The sequence below is a fragment of the Salmo salar genome, chromosome ssa12 (assembly GCF_905237065.1).
Source record: "Salmo salar chromosome ssa12, Ssal_v3.1, whole genome shotgun sequence".
Classification (NCBI taxonomy): Eukaryota; Metazoa; Chordata; class Actinopteri; order Salmoniformes; family Salmonidae; genus Salmo; species Salmo salar.
In genome coordinates, this window is record NC_059453.1 from 87116057 (window position 1) to 87134807 (window position 18751).

The 18751-nt window shown below is 41.0% G+C and overlaps 1 long non-coding RNA gene across 2 annotated transcripts; it reads left to right on the forward strand.

Annotated features, from left to right (window-relative positions):
* Window positions 1–7861: 7861 nt before the first annotated feature.
* Window positions 7862–18117, forward strand: LOC106566042 (uncharacterized). Of its 2 annotated transcripts, XR_001319788.2 has the most exons (14): window positions 7862–9591; window positions 10255–10347; window positions 10584–10636; window positions 10752–10854; window positions 10951–11044; window positions 11158–11261; window positions 11362–11479; window positions 11595–11660; window positions 13162–13243; window positions 13875–14099; window positions 14226–14279; window positions 14372–14458; window positions 16439–16513; window positions 16644–18117. It is a non-coding gene; the product is annotated as an uncharacterized lncRNA (long non-coding RNA). The 2 variants fall into 2 exon arrangements; XR_001319787.2 differs by having other exon boundaries at window positions 7863–9591; window positions 16439–18117.
* The last annotated feature ends 634 nt before the right edge of the window (window positions 18118–18751 follow it).

Here is an 18751-nt window from a genome sequence, read left to right on the forward strand (position 1 = left end):
CATTTGAACAAAACAAACATTGGCTGTCTTCACTTCCAGGTAGGGAGCTACTAGCTAACATTAGCTAATATTTCACAATTAGATATTAATTATTTAGCTTGGTAGCTAAGTATGTTATTGCAAAATATTTTGTTTTGCTGTAAATGTGCCCAGTCTCTAGCTAGGTTAGCTAGCTAGCTATTGTTGTGACAATATTTCAGTTTGCTCACTAACATTTTCTGGAACAAAAATAGCTATAGCCAAAAGCCCTTGCTTGCTAGTTTACTAACTGTCAATAAAGTGCTGTTGTCAATTAATATTAACGTTACCAATTCGTTGTCAGGATGGAGAGAGAGAGAGAGAGAGAGGATTCAACTTCAAGCTGTTGGTTCCTCCTACAGAGACAACCCACTCCCAGGCACTGTATGTTCAGCTGTTGGAAAGCCGCTGTCGTGTCTTTGGCATCATTAAACTGAAGATATGTTTATCAAATAACTCTCTGTAATTATTATTACGTGATTAAACTGATTAATCGTGTAACTGAAATTAACTAGAAGGTCGGGGCACCAAGGAAAATATTCAGATTACAAAGTTATAATTTTCCTAATATAACTTTCAGATATTATAATATCTGATGAATTTGTCTCCTCATTAATGATGTGTTATTTACCTCACGTCAATCTCATTCCAAACGTTGTAAATTGTTGGTTATCTGCACGAACCCAGTCTTCACTATGAGTCATCCATACATCAATTGTCTTAAAATCATTTATTTACTAATCTAAGTAATTCACAGAAATGAATAAACAAACAGATATGGTTACAAGGAAATGATAGGAGAATGTGCCCTAGTGGGCTAAACCGGCATGGCGGCTTGGTACACAAAGAAAGGGCGTTGGGCTTGAATGAAAGAGCGGGAAGACTGAGGAACGAAGAAACAGCTACGCTATCGTAAATACAGAATCTTATGCATTCTAAATTACCGCCCATTTGGAAAAGGAAAATGCAATAAATATTTACTCTGAGCTGCGCTTCGGTAGGTTGGTCGTAGATGCTGGCCGTGTTGGCCAACAGAGATCTTCCAGTCCTCGGAAGAATGTCACTGGTGGTAAAATGGATACGTTGTAGTATCTTCGTCGTGTGTTAGACTGGATACGTCATCCGTCCTTTCCTAGCCCACGTCTACAGCGGCCGCTGCTAACTCAACGGCTAGGAAGTATCACTTCTGTAGTGAATAAGGGTTCAAAGTTCATACCATTCGCAACCAAAGCTCATGCCGAGGTTGTCTTAGTTCTGTACTTGACATGTGTGTCCTTCTAACGTAGAGGCTGCAGACCTCACGTACCCGGAACAGACTGGTTACATTTTCGTCACTGACTTATATAGTGGCGAGGGGAGAAGGGTGTGTTTCATCGTTTATAACCCCTGTCTCTTCACAGGGGCGGGCCACTGATTGGTCAGGGCTCTTTCCTTATGAAAACCCAATTCTCTCATTTGGAAGCTAAAATTACATTTAATCTCCTAACAAACAGTTTCAATATCAAACATTTAAATTGCACAACAATTCCATGTGAATCTGATAACTAGAATGTGTAGACTTTCCCAGGTACAGTTTATGTCATCCTGTCATCAGTCATAATGTCTCAGATGACAACCGAACTGACATCCATACTCATTACGTTCCAACACATATTTCCAACTGGTTCTATTACCGAAATATGGTTCCTTTCCCCCAACTTGTTTGATGTTCCCAGACTCTCTATATTTAACAAAGGCTATTCAAAAGTCCTTCAGTAGGGTCAGAGAGAGAGGGGAAGGGAGAAAGGTATTTATGGGGGGTCATAAACCTTACCCACAGGCCAACGTCATGACACCGCGCATGGAGCCGGTCCTACCACTGTCCTTCCTACCACTCCCTAAAATGCTAAAAACCGCTCCACACTCACAAATTCCAACACCCATCTATTTTTGTGACTACCTGGACCTACCAATTGGTTTTAAAGTATTGAAACCAAACCATATGGATTTCAATGAAAAGTATTTGAATAAACATGGAAAGGTGAATGTAAAAAGCGAACATAATTTAAAATAGGCTACATGTGTAAGGCTTGGGCGTAGTTGAGGAGGAATCAGACGCAGGAAACAACGATAAGGGTGATAGCTTTAATGCTCGACACGGTAAAACACCAGCCACCCCAAATAGCGAACTGAGCGCACACAAAATCAAATTGCCCCAAACACAGGGGACAAAACTCGAGCAGGAGGGGGCGCCACCTTCAGTGGGAGTCGTGACAACATGTCCTATTAAACAGCATATAAACACTCTAAATAGGTCAGGAGCCAGACAGGGAGCCTAAGAAGGAACAAAAATGAATTATTTAGGCTATATTATTTCAATTATTTCAAGGCTATAGCCTACAAAGAAATAGCTTGTGAGGCATTTACGAGTGTGACACTAGGCTGGCAGGGATATAAAGCACTCAGCATTTTAACAACACTTCATTGTATTAAAATAATTATAGTCTAAACATTGAGCGTATAGGCTGTGACTAACTTAGAATTAAATACAAATTAAATGAAAAATGCCTTATTAGTGCCTTTGAATTCATTTTTAGAAACACGAGTTTGGCCAGTCTGGGGCTTCAGACTCATGCGATGGTTCCTGGAGAGCCTGCCAGCAGCGGAGAATGTCCTCTCCACACTTGCAGAGACACTGGGGATTCTAAACACCCTTTTGGCCACTCTTGCCAGGCTGGGCAGAGATTCAATTGTGTTTTACATTTTTCTATAGGTAAGCCTAAGGTTTTTAGGCAAAATAACCCAGTCAAAACGGAAAGCTCCTTGAACGTGGGAATATGCCAGGCCTCTTAGGCCAAAATCAATTATGGCCTATTGTATAGATAATAGTATGAAAATTAACGAAACGTTTAAGAGATCAGATGTTTAGTTAATAAACACTTCGCTACAATGACACTTAGTTATCTACCCACCTTGTTCCTTTATTTTAGCATGTGCACGTAGTAATTACACCATCATACTTTTGGGATACGTGTCTTTTCAGATTCCACAATGATTCTTTAGTTGTTTCATGTAGCCAGCGTGTAACAACTGCCATATCTCGCGGGTAGAACAATGGAATCCGATATGTAACCTAAAAGTTTAGCACCATACCAACAGGTGGTATCCAAGCTTTACACATAACAGTGGCCACTTCATCCCTCTCTTGGTCTTGGTCCTCATCTTTGTAAGTCACCTTGATTTAGCACCTGTGTGTTTTATCAGTTTCTTTATGATATTCAACGGATATTCGTGCTTTCAAACCTCAATAGCTGTCACGATTGTCGTAAGGAGTGGACCAAAACGCAGCGGGAAAATGTATACTCATCTTCTTTTTTTATTTGAAGAAGGAAAAACAAAAATAAACACGTATACAAAAACAAACGACTCCAAACAGTCCCGTCAGGTGCAACAAACACTAAACCAGGAAATAACTACCCACAAACCCCCTTAGAACAAACACCCCTATAAATAGGACCTTCAATCAGAGGCAACAAGAAGCAGCTGCCTCCAATTGAAGGTCAACCCAATAAACACCACATAGAAATAGACCAACTAGAAATAAAATAGAAATACACTAATATAGAACATAACCCAAACAACCCCGAAACACCCTAAACAAACACCCCCTGCCACGTCCTGACCAAACTACAATAACAAACAGCCCCTTTACTGGTCAGGACGTGACAATAGCACAACAATGCACAGTTCTTATTTTCAAGATTTGGACATTAATTTGCTTTCCAAAGCTAATAAACATGTAGAAATGTGAGCAGCATTTTGTATTCCTAGTTGAATTAGTTAGGGAGCGTAAAAAAAGTACAAACTTTTCTTAAATTCGAATTTCAATAGCTCCTTGGTCATGTGACCTACTGACCTCGAACAAGGTTCAGAATGTACACTTAGTGGGCATACATATTGCACACCATTTAGTTTGTCCATTTTCATCTCACACATTTTTTTCAAAAGTACTATTTTCAATAGCTCCTTGGTCATGTGACCTACTGGACTCAAACAAGGTGCAGAATGTCCACCGACTACCCTTCTATATTGCACACCCTTTAGCTTGTCAATTTTCGTCTCACACAATTTTACATGAATTTTGTCATCTTTAGAATTCCAATAGCTCCTTGGTCATGTGACCTACTGACCTCTAACAATGTTCAGAATGTACAATCAGTGGGCCTACACATTGCACACCCTTTAGTTTGTCCATTTTCATCTCACACGATTTTACATGAATTTTGTCATCTTTAGAATTTCAATAGAACCTTGGTCATGTCACCTACTGACCTCAAACTACTTTCAGAATGTCCACGGACTGGTGGAGACGGGCGCCGCGAGGCGTCCAGTGCGGTAACGCGACCTATCCCGGAGAAGCTGGCGGGAGCCCCGGGGAGAGTTCTCTTTTCTCTGTGAAGGGCAGGGCGCCCTGGAAACCCCGAGAGAGGGACCCAAGCCCTGGAAAGCGTTGTGATTTCGGCGGTGTCTGGTGAGCTCTCGCTAGCCCTTGAAAATCCGGGGGCCATACACATATCTGCAGCAGGTGTCCAAGGTGAACAGCCTCTGGCATGTTATAACAATGTTGGTAAGGGTAAGGGAAGGGAAGTTGGCAAGTCAGATATGTAACTTCGGAATAAGGATTGGCTGTAAGGGCCGGGTCGGTCAGTCGGCTGGGGTGTGAAGCAGGGCTGGGATTGAGCCGCGGCTGGGCGAGCAGTCGCTCCGTCGCCCTCCTCTCGCCACTTTTGGAAGTTCGTGGTGCGGCCCATCTCGCGGTGTGTGGTGTTGCAAGGGGCTGTATGAGGGGGTTTGTCGGGGTGGTGTCTGTCAGCGGCCGAAGGCGGACCTGGGGGTGGTTGGGGTAGTGGAGATGGCATGTGCCTTACCATTAGCTGACACAACCAGGCCTCAGGCTTGCCTGAGTGCGGGCCACCACACATTGTAGGTGGGTAGAGACTATACCCAGTGATAGGGCATTGCATAGGTCTGGCTCATGCCCTACAAAGTGGGGAGAGGTATCTCCAGCTTGTCTGGAGAGGGAGGCCTACATCTGATGTGGGTAGTACCATCCACACCCATTGATTTTCTGCGGAGCCATAAAATGGACGGAAGAAGCATAGGTTCCTGCTGGGCATGGATCACTGAATGTCAACTTGATGAAATTCAAAGGAGCATACCCACCTGTAGTAATCCTGCTCAGTAGGAGAGGAACCGCAGGTTCAGACATTTGGTGTAAGTACTTGGCTGAGGAGCCAATGGTGCGAAGCTACCATCTGTGGGATTATGACTGAACGCCTCTAAGTCAGAATCCCCCCTAAACGTAACGATAACGTAGCGCAGCAGATCTTCGGTTGGCCCGGGATAGCATGCCTCTTTTGGCAGGTGAGTAGAGCCGTTTGTGAGGGGGTTGGGGTGCGGCCGGATGAGTTGCCGCCCTCTCCTGATGCGTACCGCATGTTTGTGGGGAACCTGGTGCTAAATCACTTGTAGATTACCTGACTCTGGGTCAATGTGTTGTACGTAGCAGAGCAGCTCACTCACTGCGATCTATTGAAAGTCAGCCCTCGATCCAAGATTTTGTTGGGGACAGAAGGCGTCTTCCTCGATAATAATCCTTCTTTACTTACGGGTTACCAGGTGCACGCAGAAGGGCCAGGGGCCAGAGGCCAAACACAGAGCATGAGAGAGCCCAGGCAGGTGGGTAGAAGATGTAAGACATTGATATTGGGCTCTGGATAGCTGGGAGGCTACGTGATGGTCGCCCAGCCACCCGGGCCTGTCCTCTTGTGGGACTGTGAGTCAGGTTGGGACTTGATGTGGAAGTCAAAGGGTCACCAGGTGCACGAGGAGGCCTCCCCCAATGCGGGGGGCACTCAGAGTCAGAGCAGGGGCAGCCGGAGTAGGGACTTAGTCTCTGAGCAGAAAACAGGTGCACAGAACCTGTTTCGGGTTACCAGGTGCACGTGGTTCCTGACAGAGGGACTATAGATGTCTTAGTAATTCCAGGGAGTAAGCTATACTCTATGGCCAAAGGAGAGGGGTGTTGACGGGGTAGGGAGAGTAGGTGTGGAGGCCTGAAGGTCTGTAGTTCCAGTGAGTAAGCCTAGAGGCCAGGAGTCAGAGGTCACCAGGTCAATGGGGGCCTGCCTGGAGGTCAGGAAGGCCCCAGGGAGAAGGCCAAAGTGAATAGGTGTGTGAGTGACACTGTCCTTCAGGGGGGCAGAGCCGGCAAATTCATGTAAAATCGTATGAGAAAATTGACAGACAAAAGGGGGTGCAATTTGTAGGCCCACTTAGGTGTACATTCTGAACCTTGTTTGAGGTCAGTAGGTCACATGATCAATGAGCTATTGAAATTCTAAAGTTTACCAAAATGTATGTATAATCATGAGAGATGAAAATGGACAAACTAAAGGGTGTGCAGTATAGAAGGGTAGTCAGTGGACATTCTGAACCTTGTTTGAGTCCAGTAGGTCACATGACCAAGGAGCTATTGAAATTAGAAACATTGAAAAAGATAGCAATTTCATGTAAAATTGTGTGAGATGAAAATGGACAAACAAAAGGTTGTGCTACATATAAGGCTACTCAGTGGATATTCTGACAGCAGTTTGAGGGTTGTAGGTCAGAAGACTAAGGAGCTATTGAAATTTGAAAGTTTGAAAATGTATGTAAAATCTCATGAGATGCAAATGGACAAACAAAGGCTGTGAAATGTGTAGGCCCGCTCAGTGTACATTATGAACCTTGTTTGAGGTGTGTGGGTCACATGACCAAGGTGCTATTGAATTTCAAAAATGTTAATAAATAATTGAAAATAGTGCGAGACGTAAAATCGACAAAACAAAGTGTGTGCAATGTGTGTCTATGCCTTTGGGTTAGCTAGAACCAGTGTTGAAAGTTTTAGGCGTAATGGTTAAAGAGCTATTGACATTTGAAAAAGTAGATTTGTCACTATGTTGGTGGTCCCTAACTGCTGTTGTTGGACTTAAGGAAAACTACAGGCGAATATCAGTTGAATATCCAACCTGAATCTGTCTTTACCTCGGTCTAAAGCAAGGGGCTATTAGCAGCACACAAGTTGACTACAAATGCATGCTGGCATGCCCTGAGCTCGTGAAGTGAGTGCTATTGGAATGCTACTGGAGCGAAATTGGAGCAGGTAAGAAAGCCGATGCTCCAGCCTTTGGCTCCACACTCCAGTCAAATTGGGGCATGCTCAGCTCCAGTTCTGCTCACATACTCTGTTCACCGGACAGGTTTCTACCGTCAACCCACATGAAATAGTGGAGGATAGTGGATGTGTCATGCACACTTTGCAGCATGTTTTGCTGGAAATAAAATGGTTTGGTATTTTGTCAATATGAATGACCTCGCATCGATGTGCTACTTCATTTCTTACAGGCTGACTACACAGCAAAATCAATTTTGAAATCTATGTTATTCGTGCGTCTGCGTTTACAAGGGCTAAAATATGATTCAGTTCTATTTCTGATGCAGATCGCGCTGCAAGTCCTGCCTCTCCCATCTCCTCATTGGTTTATAGAAGCAGGTACCCACGTGCCATCTCCTCATTGGTTATGCCCACGTGGGTGACTGAAAGACGAACGAAGTCAGTGGCGGTAATGCACCTAATTTATGAAAGTTGCCAATCGCAATATAAAGTCAAGAGAAGAAAAAGGCTGGAAGGAGGAGAGATGACTAGAAACGATTCGGTTGACCGTTATATGTGTGGATTAATTGCCGGAGTAGAGGACCTTGTGCATTTCAGGTAAAATAACAACTCAATGTTTATATCCCAGGACAAATTAGCCAGCAACAGCAAGCTAGCTAAAAAGGTCAAATTAGCTATCAAGTGCAAGCTAGCTAGCTAAATTGCCATAAATGTTTAATGCTTTTCGACCTGTCCCCAAATTAATATAATTGGTTCAGAGTTTGTTTAGATATTTGAACCTGCGTGTTGTGATCACATTTGGTGTGGGGGGACAAAATACATTGATGCACGCTGGCGCACAATGGGGCACGCACGCAGCCGGTTTGGGTTCCGTGTTATAATAAATGTTTCGACAAAGAGTCAAACATGCCTTTTCCCTCGACGAATATGAAACCCACCAGATCAGGTATTTTATCATATGGAACATTAATTGTAGAATGCTGACACTTTTTTAAACATTTAGTGTGTTTTTTCAGACCCAGATACTATATTGATAGTGTTTTTTAGTCAAGGAATTAGGTTTAGGCTAAACCGGCTCCTAGAATTTTGGGCAAATTTGATTTATTCAAAGGCATGCGTTGCACATGCATCTCGAGGTAGAATACTTTCCTAATATATTTTCTCTCAAAAGATGCATTCAAGATGAAAGTTGTGCCACCAATGAAAAATGAAGAAGTAAGTAAACTTAGTTTGGTGTGACACAGATAAAAAACAATACTATGTGATGTGACATGGAGCTGGTGGGTTGTAGGGGAATAAAACTGCAAAGTGGAAAAGTCAAAGTGGACTCAGAGGCTATGCAAAAAGATATGAAGCTGCAAGAAAACAAAACAACATTTGAAACATAACGCAAAGCCTTTCAAGAATTGCAGGTATGTACCACAGTACCAGTACATGTTAAGGTATAGGCCTATATTGAAATGACAGAGTGAAAATGCTACAGTCCTTTAAAAAAGTGTATTATTATTGTTATTGTATTTTCCTTTATCTTTCCGTTCGGAAATGAAAGCCTCACTATTAAACTAGAAGATCAGAGCAGTGAGAATGATGATCCGTTGAACAGGTATGTATTTGATTACAACATGATACTTTCACTATAGATTGTATGATCATTCTGCTTTTATCTGGCGCGTTTATTTCTCGAACAGAAACAATGCAACATGGAACATAAGTCATATACTGAAAGATACGTTTGAAAGATCAGCGGAGAAAGTCCATCTACATAAGTAAAACATGCCGTCTTGTCAGCCTGTGTACATGCTAGTACCTAAATGCAAAATGAGGACATGTTGTGGTCTACGTTGTCCTCAAACTAACCTATGTTCTCTTAGAGAAAAAACCCATCACATGTTCATGGACAGAAGATCAAATATTTTTTGTCACATGCGCCGAATACAACTGGTGTAAACCTTACCGTGAAATGCTTACTTACAAGCCCTTAGCCCTTAACCAACAATGTCCGGGGGTACAGGTTAGTCGAGGTAGTAATCGCTGTTCTGATATCCTGAAGCTCTTTTCGGTCTTAAGAGAAGGTAGCAGAAGCATTATGTACAAAATAAGTTACAAACAATGAGAAAAAACACACATAATAGCATAATCAGTTAGGAGCCGGTAAAACGGCAGCCATCCCCTCCAGCATCATTATCACAGTGAAAGTACTCAGGTGAATATTAATATTTCCTGTTCTTTTGATTATTTGTTATCTACATGAATAAATCACGTATGGTTACATGATGCTAGTGAAATGTGTTTTTTTAATTAACTGTTATAGAGGATGAATGCTGCCTTTAAGAGCCTACGTATTCAAGCAGAAACTGACCGCCATGAGATGCTGAAAGGTATGTGTACTTGAAATACTGTATATAATCATCAATGCACTTGTATTGTGTTGTTATGAACATAACACTAGGCAATGTACACAGTATATAAAAATAGAACAGCAACTCTTTTGGTGTGAACATTTCACACAGTCAAAGAGGGTTTGTAAGAATTGAATGATCTAAAGGAGAAGTTTGAGGAAGAATTCAGCATGAAACAAGAAGAGATTAGTCAATAACTGACTCAATCAACATGAGTAGAGTAAGGGGCACCGTCTTGCAGAGTGTTTCCCAAAACACACATTTTTGGAAACCTCTTGTTGTCACACACAATATAAACAGTATGTAGACTATTCAAACTGAAGATGTCTCATACACGTTGTGATACAGATGAAAAGGAAGAACAAAAAAGAAAGACTTCAGTAAATCCTGTTCAACCTCTATGAAAGCCAAGAGAGTTGCAAAAGTTTACAAGAGGCAGCAAGTAAGATTGGCACTTGAAAAAAATCTAATTTATTTTGATTTTGTTGATTGATTAGGCCTAGGTGTGAACTTTTCCATAAATTCCATGCATTTTACTGAAAGTGTAACTTCAAGCATGGTAGCTGCATCATAACTGCTTTACTCCTGTAAAATTTCATGATTTACGACAAAAACATATAAACATCTTATTTTTTTCGACAGAGCAACATCAGGAAGCCCTACAAAGTTCCAAACAAGAACAAGAATCCCTGTTAGAGTCTGCAAAGTGCCGAACAGCTCAATAAAGACTTTGAAGTTAGTATGTTATCTTGTACTCCAATATGTTGATGAAGATAATATTCAGAACACAGGTTATGCAATTCATCATGCACATTCCAAGGGGGCGTATGTTAAATTTTGCATTCTATATTGTTATTTAGCTTTATGTGGCTGTGGACAGAACATAATGAGACAATGGAAAACATGCATTGTTACTTATTTGTATTTAGCTTGTATGCAACCAGAGATTAAATATCAGTTTTGTTTTCTAGGAGAGATTAAAGAAAAGAAAGACAGCCAGCTACAACTCCTTGAAGATGAACTGGTAAAGATTATACTGTGTTTTGTGAACTCAAATTGGCACTTCCCTCTCATAAATGTCATGCCTAGTCCATGTAGCGAGGTTAATGAAAGAGCAATTATTTAAATCTTGCCTTTAGGATGTCAAAACAAAATCCATACAGTCACAAAGTTGTTGAGACCAGAACATCAGAACTCACCACAGAGTTTAAGATGAAACATGCTGAAATTCACTAATTCAAGGTGAGATGATGACCGTTGTGTAGATACATTTGTAGTGCTACTTATTCAGAAGGATATTGTTTGCTTAAATCTTATTAATGTGTTGTACCCTTCTAGAATAAAGTCTGCTGAAAACAATTTACTGGAAAAGGCTCTTGAAAAGGCTGAGACGATGCAAAACTATTTGAAGGAAAAAGCCAATATGACTGAGGTTTGATTCTATTAATTGTATTTTCCTCGCACAATATTGGCTTCAATTTTTTGTTTGACACCTGTACATGCAGGAGTCCAGGAAAGAGATTGTTCATATGTTCTCTCCGACAGAGGAAAATACAAGAGATTGAGGGGCAGTTATCTGCTGCAATGAGAAGAGATGAAAAATCCATCAAGGAAAAAGATAATCTAAAGACAGACATTGTACAACATGAGTAAGACCTTTGATGTTCAAATATCACTTATACAATAACAGTTTTCCTCCATGTCTCCAATTCTCCATTTAAATAATGCTGAATGTGAACTCTTCCCCAGGGTGAAGTATGAAGAGCTATCAGCAAGTTTCAATCAGCTGCAACTTGAGAACAAGACTATGCTGGAGAAGATGCAGAATGAATCCTCAGAGGCAACCCTTCTTGTAGCACGACTAAAAGTCTGTATGAATTGAACATGTGTTGCTATATGTATAGAATAATACAGAATAATTTAGCAGTTTTCTGATCATTTATGGTATTGTGTTGTTATGGGAATATTTTTCTCTCATTCAGGAGAGGGAGGCAAAAGATGAAGATGAAGGAAATTGAAAGACTCCAGGAGGAAAACCATCAATTATGGTCAGAGTTGATTGTTAATATTTAATACGCTGCTATTAATATGCTGCTATTTTTATTGACTTTTTGATATGGTAGACCATTCCATTGTTGTAGGCCGGCTAAGGAGTATTGGTGTCTCTGAGGGGTCTTTGGCCTGGTTTGCTAACTACCTTTCTCAAAGAATGCAGTGTATAAAGTCTGAAAATCTGCTGTCTCAGCCACTGCCTGTCACCAAGGGAGTACCCCAAGGCTCAATCCTAGGCCCCACGCTCTTCTCAATTTACATCAACAACATAGCTCAGGCAGTAGGAAGCTCTCTCATCCATTTATATGCAAATCATACGGTCTTACACTTAGCTGGCCCCTCCCTGGATTTTGTGTTAAATGCCCTACAACAAAGCTTTCTTAGTGTCCAACAAGCTTTCTCTACCCTTAACCTTGTTCTGAACGCCTCCAAAACAAAGGTCATGTGGTTCGGTAAGAAGAATGACCCTCTTCCCACAGGTGTTATTACTACCTCTGAGGGTTTAGAGCTTGAGGTAGTCACCTCATACAAGTACTTGGGAGTATGACTGGACGGTGCACTGTCCTGCCACCAGCATATATCAAAGCTACAGGCAAAAGTTAAATCTAGACTTGGTTCCCTCTATCGAAATCGCTCCTCTTTCACCCCAGCTGCCAAATTAATCCAGATTCAGATGACCAGCCTACCCATGCTAGTTTACGGAGACATAATTTATAAATCGGCAGGTAAGGGTGCTCTCGAGCGGCTAGATGTCCTTTACCATCCGACCATCAGATTTGCCAACAATGCTCCTTATAGGATACATCACTGCACTCTATACTCCTCTGTAAACTGGTCATCTCTGTATACCCGTCGCAAGACCCACTGGTTGATGCTTATTTATAAAACCCTCTTAGGCTTCACTCCCCCCTATCTGAGATATCTACTTGCAGCCCTCATCCTCCACATACAACACCCGTTCTACCAGTCACATTCTGTTAAACGTCCCCAAAGGACACACATCCCCGGGTCGCTCCTCTTTTCAGTTCGCTGCAGCTAGCGACTGGAACAAGTGGCAACAAACACTCAAACGGACAGTTTTATCTCAATCTCTTCATTCAAAGACTCAATCATGGACACTCTCTCTGACAGTTGTGGCTGCTTTGTGTGATGTATTGTTGTCTCTACCTTCTTGACCTTTATGCTGTTGACTGTGCCCAATAATGTTTGTACCATGTTTTTGTGCTGCTACCATGTTGTGTTCCTACCATGCTGTGTTGTAATGTGTTGCTGCCTTGCTATGTTGTTGTCTCAGGTTTCTCTTTATCCAGTGTTGTGTTGACTCTCTTGTTGTGATGTGTGTTTTGTCCTTTATTTATATTTTATTTTATTTTTTATGCCAGGCCCCCGTCCCCGCAGGAGGCCATTTGCCTTTTGGCAGGCCGTCATTCTCAATTACAATTGCAATGCAGCAAGATACATTTTTTCTCAAAATCATTCACCTTTTCTTTCCCATAGAGAGGATTTGAAATCCTAAAATGACAAAGTTGAAGAGCAAGGTGAAGACACTGAGAATCTGCAGAAGAAACTTGGAAAAAGTGTAAGAAAATCAACTGTTTCAAACAGTTTTTCAGACAACGACAAAATACGGCCAAATCTACAGTTGAAGTCGGAAGTTTACATACACTTAGGTTGGAGTCATTAAAACAAGTTTTCAACCAATCCACAAATTTCTTATTAAAAAAATATAGTTTTGACAAGTCGGTTAGGACATCTAAAATGACTTTGTGCATGACACAAGTAATTTTTCCAACAATTGTTTAGAGACAGATTATTTCACTTATAATTCACTGTATCACAATTCCAGTGGTTCAGAAGTTCAGAAGTTCACATACACTAAGTTGACTGTGCCTTTAAACAGCTTGGAAAATTCCTGAAAATTATGTCATGGCTCTTGATAGGCTAATTGACATCATTTGAGTCAATTGGAGGTGTATATGTAAACTTCTGACCCACTGGAATTGTGATACCGTGAATTATAAGTGTAATAATCTGTCTGTAACAAATTGTTGGAAAAATTACTTGTGTCATGCACAAAGTAGATGTCCTAACCGACTTGCCGAAACTATAGTTTGTTAACAAGAAATTTGTAGTGGTTGAAAAAACAGTTTATTGACTCAAACCTAAGTGTATGTAAACTTCCGACTTCAACTGTAACCTGATCCCTGCAGGTACAGGAGCTACAGCTTCGAGCTACAGAGGCCGTCAAGAGTAAGGAAGATGCTGAAGTCAAATGTCAGAACAAGACGCAGACATGGTTGCCGTGACAGAAAGCACAAGGTTAAGTTCTCTGTTGGTATCAGAACCACTATGACAAAATGGTTGATGAGAAAGATGCAGAGCTTGATGAGAAGAAGAGGAAAGACATGGAGGCAGCTGTTAATAGAACATCACTGGTATGATACATGATAGTATATGAATTAACATGTCATTGTATTAACTGGGAGTATTTCAGTAGGGTGTTATAGCTCTGCTTCTTTTCCCGAATTTTTTTCCCTCGGGAATTGGATCTGTCACAGCAGAACATGGAGAATGGCCATTTGAAGGAACAACTGGAGAAAGAAATGAAGGAGAGGGTAAGTCCCCTGCCATCCACCATGCTGACAAAGCTGTGTCAAGTGACAAATGTTGTCTATTGACTCAGTCGTGATGTCATGTTGTGTTGTAGGAAAGCTGACTACAGGAGATTACAGGCCTGGAAAAAGAGACGGCGTGTCAGAAAATGAGCAGGCAACTGGAGACACAGGATAAACAGGTACATATTCAGATATCAGAGCATTACAACAACACTTAGTGTTGTTTAAAAGTGTCTGACAAAACTATTGTTTTTCCCCAACAAAAAAATATTTGCAAATGAGCTAGCTACCTGAGTCAAAGTCCATAGAAGTTACAGTGGGGGAAAAAAGTATTTGATCCCCTGCTGATTTTGTACGTTTGCCCACTTACAAAGAAATGATCAGTCTATAATTTTAATAGTAGGTTTATTTGAACAGTGAGAGACAGAATAACAACAAAAAAATCCAGAAAAATGTCAAAAATGTTATAAAATGATTTGCATTTTAGTGAGGGGAAATAAGTATTTGACGCCTCTGCAAAACATGACTTAGTACTTGGTGGCAAAACCCTTGTTGGCAATCAGAGGTCAGATGTTTCTTGTAGTTGGCCACCAGGTTTGCACACATCTCAGGAGGGATTTTGTCCCACTCCTCTTTGCAGATCTTCTCCAAGTCATTAAGGTTTCGAGGCTGACGTTTGGCAACTCGAACCTTCAGCTCCCTCCACAGATTTTCTATGGGATTAAGGTCTGGAGACTGGCTAGGCCACTCCAGGACCTTAATGTGCTTCTTCTTGAGCCACTCCTTTGTTGCCTTGGCCGTGTGTTTTGGGTCATTGTCATGCTGGAATACCCATCCATGACCCATTTTCAATGCCCTGGCTGAGGGAAGGAGGTTTTCACCCAAGAGTTGACGGTACATGGCCCCGTCCATCGTCCCTTTGATGCGGTGAAGTTGACCTGTCCCCTTAGCAGAAAAACACCCCCAAAGCATAATGTTTCCACCTCCATGTTTGACGGTGGAGATGGTGTTCTTGGGGTCATAGGCAGCATTCTTCCTCCTCCAAACACGGCGAGTTGAGTTGATGTCAAAGAGCTCCATTTTGGTCTCATCCGACCACAACACTTTCACCCAGTTGTCCTCTGAGTCATTCAGATGTTCATTGGCAGACTTCAGACGGGCCTGTATATGTATTCTTGAGTAGGGGGACCCTACGGGCGCTGCAGGATTTCAGTCCTTCACGGCGTAGTGTGTTACCAATTGTTTTCTTGGTGACTATGGTCCCAGCTGCCTTGAGATCATTGACAAGATCCTCCAGTGTAGTTCTGGGCTGATTCCTTACCGTTGTCATGATCATTGCAACTCCACGAGGTGAGATCTTGCATGGAGCCTCAGGCCGAGGGATATTGACAGTTTTGTGTTTCTTCCATTTGCGAATAATTGCACCAACTGTTGTCACCTTCTCACCAAGCTGCTTGGCGATGGTCTTGTAGCCCATTCCAGCCTTGTGTAGGTCTACAATCTTGTCCCTGACATCCTTGGAGAGCTCTTTGGTCTTGGCCATGGTGGAGAGTTTGGAATCTGATTGATTGATTGCTTCTGTGGACAGGTGTCTTTTTTACAGGTAACAAGCTGCGGTTAGGAGCACTCACTTTAAGAGTGTGCTCCTAATCTCAGCTCGTTACCTGTATAAAAGACACCTGGGAGCCAGAAATCTTTCTGATTGAGAGGGGGTCAAATACTTATTCCCCTCAGTAAAATGCAAATCAATTTATAACATTTTTGACATGCGTTTTTTTCTGGATATTTTTGTTGTTATTTTGTCTCTCACTGTTCAAATAAACCTACCATTAAAATGATAGACTGATCCTTTCTTTGTCAGTGGGCAAACGTACAAAATCAGAAGGGGATCAAATACTTTTTTCCCCCACTGTAGGTGTTCTGAAACACTCAGCCACGATGCCTGAGGACAGTCACACAAAGCCTCTGTAACCCAATCCCAAAGCTCAGACAAAAGAGATGCTGTGACTCCAAACATTAATGTAAGTGATCATGAATGTCTTAAAAATGATTGGGTTCTTTCTGGTCAAAAGCTCTCTGAGATGTTTCTCCATTACATCCCTGTGCATGATCACTGTATAATACCTCAGATTAACTGATATATTTTTGATGTGTCACAGGAAATGGAAAGCGAAGCCCCAAGAACGCAATCTTGGAGCTTTATGACTACAGTTAGAGCAACATCGCAAATGAAGGTATTGGAATCGGTTGATTATTTTGTGTGTTTTATTTATAATGTAGGCTATTCCATCATCAATGACCTGTATGTTGTATAATCACTGTAGAATTTATTAGATTAACTGGAGTGGTATGTTTGTGTAAAAGGAAAGCAAAGCTCTCAAAACTCCATCTTGGCGTTCCCCCAGTACAGCTGGTGCAACACCACGGATTAAGGTGGGGATAGATTTTTTTATGTGTAGTATTCACTAACTGTTTTATTTGTTGACCGTGACATGTGTACCATTCCCCCAGAGGATTCTCTCCATCCTATTTCTCTGTGATTGAGTGATTTTTCTCCACAGTCTTACAGAATCAGAACTCCTCCGTCCGCTGGGAAGTCTGTGCCCTGGGGGAAGAGCACACTGGAGCTTGACCCCAAGTCTGACAGCTCTGAACATAAAGATTTATATGATCGATCTAATGAACACACTGCTTTAACTTTAATAATACTGAAAACATTGGATTGGCCTAAAACTCAGAATGTATTATGAAATACCACCCAATTCCCAATGACCACAAATAAGTTTTAACTCATGACTTTATAATGCATGCTGTATGGAATGCACATTTTCATTGTGGGAATAATTTTTCTTTAAATATCACATCTTTTAAGTTGGATGTCTTTCTGGTTATTATAATGGCAGAGCTTTGCAGTTGCAACTGATCCATTCAAAAGCCGCCTGCAGCCAAGTGTCCCAGCAGCACAGCATCAAAATGTGGACATATTGAGGAACGAATGAGCCAGCTGAACTTACATTACCACCAAATACTTGATTTACTTGGCAATACTCCCTCTGCATTATGAAATAAGTTGTGAAATACCATATTGCATTATAGTATAGTCTGTACTCGGCAACTTCTAAAATATAGTCTGTAACTTGTAAAAGTAGTTAATGCAATTTTTTTTACAATTTTCAGGTCACTATTAGCCACTTCCACTGGTTTGCTTCAGCTTCACTCCTGTTTTATACTATCGTAATGTTTCAGATCCAGAGCCCTGTTGTTCAGAAATCACTTGGGAGTGCTTTAAAGCTCGCTGCAATGAAAAGGATGCAGGATGCTGGTTGGACAGCTGTCGCTGGTGCTGACAAGGAGAAGAAAAACATCAAGTGCTTTTCAAAATTGATCGTTTTTTGTGTGTGTGACAAATGTGGACATTCAATATGCTCTTTTCATTACACCACTGCTCTCAAGTTCATCCATGTCTATAGTTGTCTGATGCTGGGAAATCTGTTGACCGAAATAGACATTTAAAATGCAAGTCAAAACAATTTGAAATGACCCAGGTATATTATCTTGTTTTGATGTTACTGTTTAGCCACATTACTCACTTTATTAATGGAAAAAATGGAAAATGCTTGTTTTGAACAGACTTGCCACCTTTGACTCCATTCAACATAAATAAGTTCAAGTGTTTGTTCATAACATTGTTGTTTTTGCTTGTGCTGTTTTTATGTTCCTACATATGACATTTGTCAACATTGTGTTATTTACAGTGGTGTAAAGTACTTAAGTAAAAATACGTTAAAGTACTACTAAAGTAGTTTTTTGGTATCTGTACTTTACTTCACTATTTATATTTTTGACAACTTTTACTCCACTACATTCCTAAAGAAAACTATGGACTTTTTACTGCATACATTTCGAATGCTTAGCAGGACATGAAAATGGTGCAGTTCACGCACTTATCAAGAGGTCATCCCTACTGCCTCTGATCTGGCCAACTCACTAAACACACATGCTTCGTTTGTAAACGATGTCTGAGTGATGGAGTGTGCCCCTGGCTACCCGTAAATGTAAAAAAACAAAACTGTCTGTCTGTTTATACTTTTACTTTTGATACTTAAGTATATTTAAAACCAAATACGTTTAGACATTTACTCATATTATTTTACAGGGTGATTTTCACTTTTACTTGAGTCATTTCTATTAACGTATCTTTACTTTTACTCAAGTATGATAATTGGGTACTTTTTCCACCACTGGTTATTTATTATTATTTATATTACTACCAAATAACATTATGCTAAAATGTGTTATAGTCATTTATTTGTATTTACTCAGATGGTCGTATTCTCCCTGATTTGTCAATAATCAGCTAAATCTGTGCAAGTGTAAAGACATACATAATATACACTGACTGTAAAACACATTAAGAACATCTGCTCTTTCCATGACATTGACTGACCAGGTGAATCCAGGTGAAAGCTACG